The sequence below is a fragment of the Phyllobates terribilis genome, unplaced genomic scaffold (assembly GCF_046119375.1).
Source record: "Phyllobates terribilis strain yellow unplaced genomic scaffold, ASM4611937v1 Scaffold_7__3_contigs__length_470593459, whole genome shotgun sequence".
Classification (NCBI taxonomy): domain Eukaryota; kingdom Metazoa; phylum Chordata; class Amphibia; order Anura; family Dendrobatidae; genus Phyllobates; species Phyllobates terribilis.
Genome location: NW_027362767.1, coordinates 464,965,405 through 464,979,300, shown reverse-complemented (window position 1 = coordinate 464,979,300; position 13,896 = coordinate 464,965,405).

Below are 13,896 nucleotides of genomic sequence, written 5' to 3'. Positions count from 1 at the left end.
TAGTAGTTATATTCTTGTACCTAGGAGCAGTATTATAGTAGTTATATTCTTGTGCATAGGGGCAGTATTATAGTATTTATATTCTTGTAAATAGGAGGCAGTATTATAGTAGTTATATTCTTGTACATAGGGGCCGATATTATAGTAGTTATATTCTTGTACATAGGGGCAGTATTATAGTAGTTCTATTCTTGCACATAAGAGCAGTATTATAGTAGTTATATTCCTGTTTACAGGGACAGTATTTTAGTAGGTATATTCTTGTACATAGGGGAAGTATTATAGTACTTATATTCTAGTACATAAGGGCAGTATTATAGTAGTTATATTCTTGTACATAGAAGCAGTATTATAGTAGTTATATTTTTGTACATAGAAGCAGTATTATAGTAGTTATATTCTTGTACATAGGAGCAGTATTATAGTAGCTATATTCTTGTACATAGGGGCAGTATTATAGTAGTTATATTCTTGTACATAGGGAGCAGTATTATAGTAGCTATATTCTTGTACATAGGGGCAGTATTATAGTAGTTATATTCTTGTACATAGGGGCAGTATTATAGCAGTTATATTCTTGTACTTAAGAGCAGTATTATAGTAGTTATATGCTTGTACATAGGGGCAGTATTATGGTAGTTATATTCTTGTACATAGGGGAAGTATTATAGTAGTTATATTCTTGTACATAGGAGCAGTATTATAGTAGTTATATTCTTGTACATAGGGGCAGTATTATAGCAGTTATATTCTTGTACATAGCAGCAGTATTATAGTAGTTATATTCTTGTACATGGGAGCAGTATTATAGTAGTTATATTCTTGTACATAGGGGCAGTATTATAGCAGTTATATTCTTGTACATAGTAGCAGTATTATAGTAGTTATATTCTTGTACATAGGAGCAGTATTACAGTAGTTGTATTCTTGTACATAAGAGCACTATTATAGTAGTTATTTTCTTGTACATAGGGGCAGTATTATAGTAGTTATATTCTTGTACATAGCACTTTTATTGTAGTTATATTCTTGTACATAGGGAGCAGTATTATAGTAGTTATATTCATGTACATAGGGAGCAGTATTATAGTAGTTATATTCTCGTACACAGGGGCAGTATTATAGTAGTTATAGTCTTGTACATATGGGCATTATTATAGTCGTTATATTCTTATAGATACGGGGCAGTATTATTGTAGTTTTATTCTTGTACATATGGGCCAGTATTATAGTAGTTATATTCTATTTCATAGGGAGAAGTATTATAGTAGTTATATTCATGTACATAGGGAGCAGTATTATAGTAGTTATATTCTTGTACATAGGAGCAGTATTATAGTAGTTATATTCTTGTGCATAGGGGCAGTATTATAGTATTTATATTCTTGTACATAGGGGGCAGTATTATAGTAGTTATATTCTTGTACATAGGGGCCAGTATTATAGTAGTTATATTCTTGTACACAGGAAGCAGTAATATAGTTGTTATATTCTTGTACATAGGGGGCAGTATTATAGTAGTTATATTCTTGTACATAGGGGGCAGAATTATGGTAGTTCTCTTCTTGTACATAGTGGGTGTTACGGATCCGGGTGGTGGAACCTCTGCGCTGCGGTGCAAGGAGGGACCCAGAGGGGCATAACTAAGTATCAACTCGGACCGACCTAGGTCGTACGGCGGCTAACGACTGCGTGACCAGGGAGGGACCGAGCAGAGGGACCAGGTGCTACTCTGGGGACGACCTTGTAAGGGAGCAGGTGACTCTCACGGGTCAGATGGCTGATACTGACCGATACTGCAGATGGGCACATCAGGCAGGCTGACGAGAGGTCCGTGTAGATGAACTGGCAGAGACAGTAGGCGACAGGCGGGAGCCTTTAGGTAAGCTGTCAGGTGGTCACGACAAGTGACGGGAAGGAGCCTCCAGGTAGGCTGACAGGTGGTCACGGCAAGTGACAGGCAGGAGCCTCCAGGTAGGCAGACAGGTGGTCATGGCAAGTGACGGCCAGTAGCCTCCAGGTAGGCTGACAGGTAACATGCAGGTGCTTCCAGGTAAGCAGGAGGGTGAAGCCCATAGACAGACCGGTGGACTGAATGGAAGACAGACTGTCGGGCTGGAGAGTAGTCAGGCTGGCGGACTGGACTGATAGTCAGGCTGGCGGTCAGGACTAGTAGTCAGGCTAGCAGCGGGACCTGAGGGCTGAAGCAGAAGTAAGAACACTGTGCATCAACTATTGCTCGGGCACCTCCATTTTGGAGGAGGTGCGTTATATATGGGAGGGCCTCCGGCTATTGGCCGGGGACTTCTTAGAGCGGCGTGCGCGGCCCCTTTAAGAGGGAACAGAAGAAGGAAGAGGAGCGCTGGAGGACGCCAGGAAGGGAGCGCGGCGGTGAGAGGGACGGCGTCTCTGCCTGGCAGGGGGCAGAGACGCCGATGGTACAGTGGGCAGTATTATAGTAGTCACATTCTTGTATATATGAGCAGTATTATAGTAGTTATATTCTTGTACATAGAGGCAGTATTATAGTAGTTATATTCTTGTACATAGGAGCAGTATTATAGTAGTTATATTCTTGTACATAGGGGGCAGTATTATAGCAGTTATATTCTTTTACATAGGGGCAGTATTATAGTAGTTATATTCTTGTACATAGGAGCAGTATTATAGTAGTTATATTCTTGTACATAGGGGGCAGTATTATATTAGTTATATTCTTGCATATAGGGGCAGTATTATAGTAGTTATATTCTTGTACATAGGAGCAGTATTATAGTAGTTATATTCTTGTACATAGGAGCAGTATTATAGTAGTTATATTCTTGTACATAGGGGGCAGTATTATAGTAGTTATATTCTTGTACATAGGAGCAGTATTATAGTAGTTATATTCTTGTACATAGGGGCAGTATTATATTAGTTATATTCTTGTACATAGGAGCAGTATTATAGTAGTTATATTCTTGTACATAGGAGCAGTATTATAGTAGTTATATTCTTGTACATAGGGGGCAGTATTATAGTAGCTATATTCTTGTACATAGGGGGCAGTATTATAGTAGTTATATTCTTGTACATAGGAGCAGTATTATAGTAGTTACTAGATGGTGGCCCGATTCTAACGCATCGGGTATTCTAGAATGTGTATGCAGCCGACCGGGCACAATCAGCAGAACGTTGTTTAAATTTGGTGCCAAAATTGCTGATTGGTTGCAGCCGGCAACTGCGACCAATCAGCAAAACGGTGTTTAAATTTGGCGGCAATATCGGTGATTGGTCGCGGGTAGCGGCCGCGACCAATCAGCGAACTGTGTTAGTGAGGACCGGAGAGCTTGTTTAAATTTGGCGATAAAATCGCTGATTAGTCGCGACCGCGACCACTCAGCAAAACGGTGTTAAAATTTGGCGCCAATATTGCTGATTGGTCGTGGCCGGCGGTCGCGACCAATCAGCAGAGCGGGGTTTAAATTTGGCGCCAATATCGCTGATTGATCGCGGCTTGCGGTCGCGACCAATCAGCAGAGCGGTGTTTAAATTTGGCGCCAATAATGCAGATTGATCGCGGCCGGTGGTCGCGAACAATCAGCACAGCAGTGTTTAAATGTGGTTCCAAAATCGCTGATTGGTCGTGGGCAGCGTCTGCGACCAATCAGCACAGCGGTGTTTAAATTTTGCGCCAAGGTCACTGATTGGTCGCTGCCGCTGTTTAAATTTTGCGGTAAAATGTCTGATTGGTCGCGGTCAGCGTCCGTGACCAGTCAGCACAGCAATGTTTAAATGTGGCGGCAAGATCGCTGATTGATCGCCGGCAGCGTCCGCGACCAATCAGCACAGCAGTGTTTAAATGTGGCGCCAAGATCGCTGATTGGTCGCAGCCGCTGTTTAAATGTGGCGCCAAAATCGCTGATTGGTCGCGGTGTTTAAATTTTGCGCCAAGATTACTAATTGGTTGCGGCCGGAAGCAATTCTGTCAGATAATACTCAGTTTCTTCCTGAAAATGATTGCAATCACAAATTCTTTGGTCTTATTCTCTTCATTTAATTTGCTTGCAAGGAAAAAACACAAAAGAGAATGAAGCAAAAATCAAATCATTGATCATTTCACACAAAACTCCAAAAAAGGGCCGGACAAAAGTATTGGCACCCTCAGCCTAATACTTGGTTGCACAACCTTTAGCCAAAATAACTGGGAACAGCCGCTTCCGGTAACCATCAATGAGTTTCTTACAATGCTCTGCTGGAATTGTAGACCATTCTTCTTTGGCAAACTGCTCCAGGTCCCTGATATTTGAAGGGTGCCTTCTCCAAACTGCCATTTTGAGATCTCCACAGGTGTTCTATGGGATTCAGGTCTGGACTCATTGCTGGCCACCTTAGAAGTCTCCAGTGCTTTCTCTCAAACCATTTTATAGTGCTTTTGGAAGTGTGTTTTGAGTCATTGTCCTGCTGGAAGACCCATGACCTCTGAGGGAGACCCAGCTTTCTCACACTGGGCCCTACATTATGCTGCAAAATTTGTTGGTAGTCTTCAGACTTCATAATGCCATGCACACGGTCAAGCAGTCCAGTGCCAGAGGCAGCAAAGCAACCCCAAAACATCAGGGAACCTCCGCCATGTTTGACTGTAGGGACCGTGTTCTTTTCTTTGAATGCCTCTTTTTTTTTCCTGTACACTCTATGTTGATGCTTTTTCCCATCTACTTTTGTCTCATCTGACCAGAGAACATTTTTCCAAAACGTTTTAGGCTTTCTCAGGTAAGTTTTGGCAAACTCCAGCCTGGCTTTTTTATGTCTCGGGGTAAGAAGTGGGGTCTTCCTGAGTATCCTACCATACAGTCCCTTTTCATTCAGACGCCGACGGATAGTACGGGTTGACACTGTTGTACCCTCGGACTGCAGGGCAGCTTGAACTTGTTTGGATGTTAGTCGAGGTTCTTTATCCATCATCCGCACAATCTTGCGTTGAAATCTCTCGTCTTTTCCGTCCACATCTAGGGAGGTTAGCCACAGTGCCATGGGCTTTACACTTCTTGATGACACTGCGCACGGAAGACACAGGAACATTCAGGTCTTTGGAGATGGACTTGTAGCCTTGAGATTGCTCATGCTTCCTCACAATTTGGTTTCTCAAGTCCTCAGACAGTTCTTTGGTCTTCTTTCTTTTCTCCAGGCTCAATGTGGTACACACAAGGACACAGGACAGAGGTTGAGTCAACTTTAATCCATGTTAACTGGCTGCAAGTGTGATTTTGTTATTGCCAACACCTGTTAGGTGCCACAGGTAAGTTACAGGTGCTGTTAATTACACGAAGAAGAGAAGCATCACATGCAGTATTATATTAGTTATATTCTTGCATATAGGGGGCAGTATTATAGTAGTTATATTTTTGTACATAGGGGAAGTATTATAGTAGTTATATTCTTGTACATAGGGGGCAGTATTATAGTAGTTATATTCTTGTACATAAGGCAGTATTATAGTAGTTATATTCTTGTATATAGGAGCAGTGTTATAGTAGTTATATTCTTGTACATAGGAGCAGTATTATAGTAGTTATATTCTTGTACATAGGAGCAGTATTATAGTAGTTATATTCTTGTACATAGGGGGCAGTGTTATAGTAGTTATATTCTTGTACATAGGAGCAGTATTATAGTAGTTATATTCTTGTACATAGGAGCAGTATTATAGTAGTTATATTCTTGTACATAGGGGGCAGTATTATAGTAGTTATATTCTTGTACATAGGAGCAGTATTATAGTAGCTATATTCTTGTACATAGGGGCAGTATTATAGTAGTTATATTCTTGTACATAGGGGCAATATTATAGTAGTTATATTCTTGTACATAGAGGCAGTATTATAGTAGTTATGTTCTTGTACATAGGAGCAGTATTATAGTAGTTATATTCTTGTACATAGGGGCAGTATTATAGTAGTTATATTCTTGTACATAGGGGGCAGTATTATAGTAGTTAAAGTCTTGTACATAGGGGGCAGTATTATAGTAGTTATATTCTTGTACATAGGGGCAGTATTATAGTAGTTATATTCTTGTACATAGGGGGCAGTATTATAGTAGTTATATTCTTGTACATAGGAGCAGTATTATAGTAGTTATATTCTTGCGCATAGGAGCAGTATTATAGTAGTTATATTCTTGTACATAGGGGCAGTATTATAGTAGTTATATTCTTGTACATAGTGGCAGTATTATAGTAGTTATATTCTTGTACATAGGGGGCAGTATTATAGTAGTTATATTCTTGTACATATAGGCAGTATTATAGTAGTTATATTCTAGTACATAGGAGCAGTATTATAGTAGTTATATTCTTGTACATAGGGGGCAGTATTATAGTAGTTATATTATTGTACATAGGAGCAGTATTATAGTAGTTATATTCTTGTACATAGGGGGCAGTATTATAGTAGTTATATTCTTGTGCATAGGGGCAGTATTATAGTAGTTATATTATTGTACATAGGAGCAGTATTATAGTAGCTATATTCTTGTAGATAGGGGCAGTGTTATAGTAGTTATATTCTTGTACATAGGGGGCAATATTATAGTAGTTATATTCTTGTACATAGAGGCAGTATTATAGTAGTTATATTCTTGTACATAGGAGCAGTATTATAGTAGTTATATTCTTGTACATAGGGGGCAGTATTATAGTAGTTATATTCTTGTACATAGGGGACAGTATTATAGTAGTTATATTCTTGTACATGGGGGGCAGTATTATAGTAGTTATATTCTTGTACATAGGGGCAGTATTATAGTAGTTATATTCTTGTACATAGGGGCCAGTATTATAGTAGTTATATTCTTGTACATAGGAGCAGTATTATAGTAGTTATATTCTTGTGCATAGGAGCAGTATTATAGTAGTTATATTCTTGTACATAGGGGCAGTATTATAGTAGTTATATTTTTGTACATAGGGGCAGTATTATAGTAGTTATATTCTTGTACATAGGGGGCAGTATTATAGTTGTTATATTCTTGTATATAGGGAGCAGTATTATATTGGTTATATTATTGTACATAGGGGCAGTATTATAGTAGTTATATTCTTGTACATAGGGAGCAGTATTATAGTAGTTATATTCTTGTACATAGCGGCAGTATTATAGTAGTTATATTCTTGTACATAGGAGCAGTATTATAGTAGTTATATTCTTGTACATAGGGGCAGTATTATAGTAGTTATATTCTTGTACATAGGGGCAGTATTATAGTAGTTATATTCCTGTACATAGGGGGCAGTATTATAGTAGTTATATTCTTGTACATAGGGGGCAGTATTATAGTAGTTATTTTCTTCTACATAGGGGGCAGTATTATAGTAGTTATATTCTTGTACATAGGGGCAGTATTATAGTAGTTATATTCTTGTACATAGGGGCAGTATTATAGTAGTTATATTCCTGTACATAGGGGGCAGTATTATAGTAGTTATATTCTTGTACATAGGGGGCAGTATTATAGTAGTTATTTTCTTGTACATAGGGGGCAGTATGATAGTAGTTATATTCTTGTATATAGGGGGCAGTATTATAGTAGTTATATTCTTGTATATAGGAGCAGTATTATAGTAGTTATATTCCTGTACATAGGGGACAGTATTATAGTAGTTATATTCTTGTACATGGGGGGCAGTATTATAGTAGTTATATTCTTGTACATAGGGGCAGTATTATAGTAGTTATATTCTTGTACATAGGGGCCAGTATTATAGTAGTTATATTCTTGTACATAGGAGCAGTATTATAGTAGTTATATTCTTGTGCATAGGAGCAGTATTATAGTAGTTATATTCTTGTACATAGGGGCAGTATTATAGTAGTTATATTTTTGTACATAGGGGCAGTATTATAGTAGTTATATTCTTGTACATAGGGGGCAGTATTATAGTTGTTATATTCTTGTATATAGGGAGCAGTATTATATTGGTTATATTATTGTACATAGGGGCAGTATTATAGTAGTTATATTCTTGTACATAGGGGGCAGTATTATAGTAGTTATATTCTTGCACATAGGGGGCAGTATTATAGTAGTTATATTCTTGTACATAGGGAGCAGTATTATAGTAGTTATATTCTTGTCCATAGCGGCAGTATTATAGTAGTTATATTCTTGTACATAGGAGCAGTATTATAGTAGTTATATTCTTGTACATAGGGGCAGTATTATAGTAGTTATATTCTTGTACATAGGGGCAGTATTATAGTAGTTATATTCCTGTACATAGGGGGCAGTATTATAGTAGTTATATTCTTGTACATAGGGGGCAGTATTATAGTAGTTATTTTCTTGTACATAGGGGGCAGTATTATAGTAGTTATATTCTTGTACATAGGGGCAGTATTATAGTAGTTATATTCTTGTACATAGGGGCAGTATTATAGTAGTTATATTCCTGTACATAGGGGGCAGTATTATAGTAGTTATATTCTTGTACATAGGGGGCAGTATTATAGTAGTTATTTTCTTGTACATAGGGGGCAGTATGATAGTAGTTATATTCTTGTATATAGGGGGCAGTATTATAGTAGTTATATTCTTGTATATAGGAGCAGTATTATAGTAGTTATATTCCTGTACATAGGGGACAGTATTATAGTAGTTATATTCTTGTACATAGGGGGCAGTATTATAGTAGTTATTTTCCTGTACATAGGAGCAGTATTATAGTAGTTATATTCTTGTACATAGGAGCAGTATTATAGTAGTTATATTCTTGTACATAGCAGCAGTATTATAGTAGTTATATTCTTGTACATAGGAGCAGTATTATAGTAGTTATATTCTTGTACATAGGGGGCAGTATTATAGTAGCTATATTCTTGTACATAGGGGCAGTATTATAGTCTTTACATTCTTGTGCACAGAAGCCACTGATTTGCTAATAGATGAATGTGAGTCTGTAGAAATCCTTGATAATTTGGGAATATTTGTCTTGTATTCTATATCTTTCGCATTCTTTGATCTACATTGATCTTCATTTCTGTGTAGAGAACTTCTATGACCTCTCATATTTCCAGCTATAAAGTGTTGGTTGGGCTCAGGAATATCTGAGGATACTCGGGGAGAGTGTGTGAATATTCTGCAGGTCTCTGAGTATTTACAGTAAATAGATTACGTCAACTTAGGTTAGTGAAAATGTTTGGAGAATGAAGGAGGCAGCGGAGAGTTTTCTCGGCTTTATTTGCATTTTTATTGCCTGTAAGGTGTTACAAAGTGTTTGACTGTTGGCGCCTATCAAGCGTAATATAATGCTCCGTCTGTGTAATTTCTGCTCACCCTCTCAGGAACCGCACCGTAAATTCTGCGCCGTATTGTCGGCTTCCCACGACTCCTTATTGAAAATCAAACCAAGATATGTGAGGGGCGAAAATAAAGCTGATTTTCTGAGTCTGTATGCAAAGTTTAGGATTTAAATGCTGATGATGGGGCATATGTCACTGCGAGTAGAAGTCCTATTCCACTGTCAGTGTGAAATGTTCACACAGAGGTAACAAAATCAATTCGGCATAATGTGCCGCGTGGAGCAGAATACTAATGTGCTGCCGACTCTGGGCTGAGCGTCGCCGCACTCCATAAACAGCTGGACGAGGCTTTCAGAGAAATGGAAGTGACGTGTGACAGTAAGAGCCGGAATACACTGCCTTATATCTCTACACCCCGAGAATCTGCCAGGGGGCAGAAAAGGAACATCGGGAAAGGGAAGGTGAACACCGGAGGGCGCAAATAGGTAGCACTTTAACAGCAGCTATAAGGGTTGCTAGCCTCAGCTACAGCGCCACACAATACCACAGGTTGTTTGAGGTATTGCTGCTTAGCATTAGTCAATTCAATGGAGATGGGCTGCTGTACTAAGAAAGCCTGTGGACAGGTGAGGGGCTGCGTCTTAGCAGAACACAGCCATGGATTTTAATTCCTGGACAAAGCGTACATTTTTATAACTTTTTGTTAATTAAATGGAATCTGTCAGCAGCATTTTGCTATGTAATCTGACAGTATCATGACGTAGGGGCAGAGACCCTGATCATTTCTTTAATCCAATGTTTACTAAACTTGTACATTTCTTTATTCCATAGAATTTACGCCGCCGGGCCTCGCTCCCCAGCATTCTCCTGGGAGATCCGTGCTTCTTACATAGTGGGTGGATCCTTCCATTGTGATGATCCCTTTGATCCAGTCAGTTTCTTCTTTTATCCCCAGGTATCAGTGTCTGGTTGCTTTGGTGCTACGCCGATGCCATGGTCCGATCCTTTCCCTGAAAATCGTGATCTCTTGACTGTAGAATAGCTGACCTCTGCCCTCCAAACCAAAATACACCATCCGATAAGCTCCCCTTCCCTTTAACTCCACTTACCCCTTTTCCCACAATAAAGACAGACACTGTGACTTGGAGGAAATGGCCACAGCAGCCTTTATTAAACAACATTAACATATTAAATTAACATATAATTTAACCTGAATATGAGTAAGGGTCTTTGTAAGTCACCACATCGAAAACCTGTCACCATCAGCTCCTCCTCTATTGCCCCCAACCGCAACGCACCAATTCAGGGGTCCTCCTGCTGAATGGTGCCCATCCATTTTCCTCTGAGACCTTAGCCCAGTAGGGACCCTGATTATTCCTTGGCATCTCCCAAAAGGAGGGCGGTGACCCTCCTAAAAAGAGTCTCCCCCCTACCTCTTACCATACCACCACTTAGCTTTCCAAAGTCGCGATTCTGCCACAACATGCCTGAGTGACCACCTCATGAATGCATGACCCTCCACACCACAACAAACCTAGGGCCCATATATATTTATCCCTATAGAGGACGAGTGTACCCCATCCCGAAGCAAATTTTCCCGGGAAGGGACCTTTAGATCCTGGTGCCTCACCACGATAGCCCCATTCCTGGAAAGAAAACAGGATACTTCTCAGATGACCTTTGCCCGAGTTTCGTTCAAACGCTCAGTTTATTGGCTGTGCTTCCAAGTCTAGTCAGGCGACAATGTCTGACCAATACAAGACGTGGGTGGGAGGACATGATACGCAAGTAGTTAAACTTTATATCTCTGATCAAGTCTCTAGAGGTCCGAACTCCCAAATCATTCCCACACGCGTGAATCTTTAAAATATCCGAAGGCCTACTGAAACTAGCGTGGAAATAAAACTCGGGCATAAGTCTGGTCCATAGCATCCCTATCAATGCATCCCACAATCAGTCTATGTTACACTCACGCCGCTAGGTTCAGATAGGGGCGAGACAGGTTACATGAATTCTTTGGAATCCTGGGGGAACAATTACTCAGGGTGACCATAGACCATGTGCTGCAGCTTCTCTCAGGCACACAGAGGGTATTGACCCTCAGGCATAGACACGTAGGTTGTTTCACTTGCTGACCAGACACACTTTACAAGAGTCCTCATAAACGGTAGAACAGTAGCATTTAATAAGAAGCCGCACAGCCAGTGCAAGTTAAGTCTTATGAGCAACAGGCTCCAGTGACAAACAGTACAGTTTCCTTAGCAGCACAGCAGTTCACAGTCTTCTCAGTAGTGCAGGACAGCACAGTTCTAATGCAAAGGCACATTAATGAGTACAGCATTCTTGACAGCACAATGAGATGGAGGAGGGGGGAGGGTTTGCTGATGGAGATGATCCCTTTGACACCATTTTTTCCAGTCCTTATCTTTCTGCCTGACAATACTCTGCACTGTTAGTTCAAGAACCCTACCTGACCTGTGCTTAGCTTCACTCCTGACTTTAATCATTTTCACTTGCAGGGGCGCTTCTGTCAGATGCAGAACACACACACCACCTTTCTCTTCGGCTGCAGCCAGACAGTAAACAACTTCCCCACAATCCCCCTGGGGCTCTGCTAAAACCCTCCCTGTCTCCTGTGACTGTGTTGACCCCTCTAGTTGCTGGATGCTTCTGGAGCACAACACTTCCTGTCTCCTGTGCTTGTGTTACTTCTAATAGTTGCGGAACGCTTTTAAAGCAACAGCACTACTTTTGCATGTCACATCTATATAATAATCATTTAGTAACAAGACTATATAAGTTCAAAAAAACTCTTATACCAAACGGAAGCAAAATGGATAACTGTTCTGGATACTGTTAAACCTAATGGTCTGAATGATCAGGTGAGCTTTGCCCCATTTTTGGTGTAGTTCAGACATTGCTGTGTTTTTAAATAAATATATCATCCTCTCCCTTACCATTACACTTTGTTGCTACTCCTGGGAATTGTACATATATAGTCTTGTTACTAAATTATTACTATATAGACTGATTGTGGGATTATATAAAATATTAAAATATTTGATGTTCAAAAATATTTGATGTTCTTGAATATGTAATGTATACCAGCAACTGATTAGTTAAGTAGATTTATTTGTTGCTCAGAATATACCTATGATGTGATCTGACTATGTGAAATTATTGGCACTTGTAGATAATATCATTATTCTTATCTTAAAGATATTGAATTCCGATTGTATGATGAACCTTAAGAAATTAAGCTCATGTCCATTGGAGCAACAAACAACATATGTTATATGTGTACAAGATCTTTTTATGTTGTGAATCTTTTCTCTGATTAATAATGGGCATCGAGGTAATTTTTCCCTAATTCAATATGGCGCTTTGTGATCTCCCTTGAGGTGCGCGTGTGCGCCGTGTCATCGTGGCCTCATTTCCAGTGCCTGGCATCCTATCGGAACTCCGGCTTTGCGGTCATGCGCAGTTGGACTTTCGGGACACCGGCCACGGGACTGCGATGTGCGATGACTGGAATACACACGCCCGAGATCAAGGGATGCTCCAGGTGATCTGAATCCGCCCCCAGTCATTTTTACCTGTTATAAACCCAGGTGTGGCACTGCCTCAGTACCCCCCGATGAAGCAGAACGTGAAACGCGCGTTGGGGTACTAGGCAGTGTGGGTTTGTCAACAAGATGGCACATGGTCTGTATATGATGCTTTTTCTTTAAGCCACGGGGGTTATAGTGTTAAATTCTGTCCCTCATTATTTTGGGTCTATCTCTGTGTGGTATTATGAACTTCTACAATTATCTGATACTCTAAACCTTAGAGATAGGGACCCTGATATTGAATGAGATTATATGTAATATATAGATTAGCCTTGACTATTTAACCTAGAATCATGTACTGAAATTGTGTTTATGGTCATAAATGGTTGTCATCATTGGGCTGTACATACATGAAATACCAAATTGATGTTTGAATATATGAATTGAATACTTTGTATTATGTTCACTATTGAAATTTGATGCTGTTTACTTAATCATGATGCCAAGCTATACTTACATCTAAAAAAAACACACTGCCCAAGTTTTTAAATGGGCTTTTTAGGAGCTATTTTATTATAAGGGTTATGTCTGTTGGTTGTATAATCTTGTAATTTTTTATGTAATAAACTTATAAATCTGATAGTATATGTACTAGTTGTTGATTTATTCTAATGAGGTATGAGAAGTAGTATATTCTATATTGGGTATCCTCATTAATTCCCTTGATATAGGATTATATTGGAAATGAGTCTATTTATCAATATTTGTGTATTAAAAAAATGTTTTTAGACCTAAGGGCCTCCAAGATAGAGATGAGCAAACCTTTAAATGTTCGGTTCGTCCCAGCTTGGTGAACTTCCCAATGTTCGCCGCATAATTCATCGAGCGGTTCGACAAACATACCGAACCCCATTGGGATGCAAAGCCAAATGCCTAGACAACACCTTCAAAGGGGCCCAAAAGCTGCCAAAATGGATCAGATTAGGGCAGACACCAGGAAAGTGGCATCAATTAACCCAGAGTACAAGTAGTATAATTATAATTATTATTTATTATTATAGCTC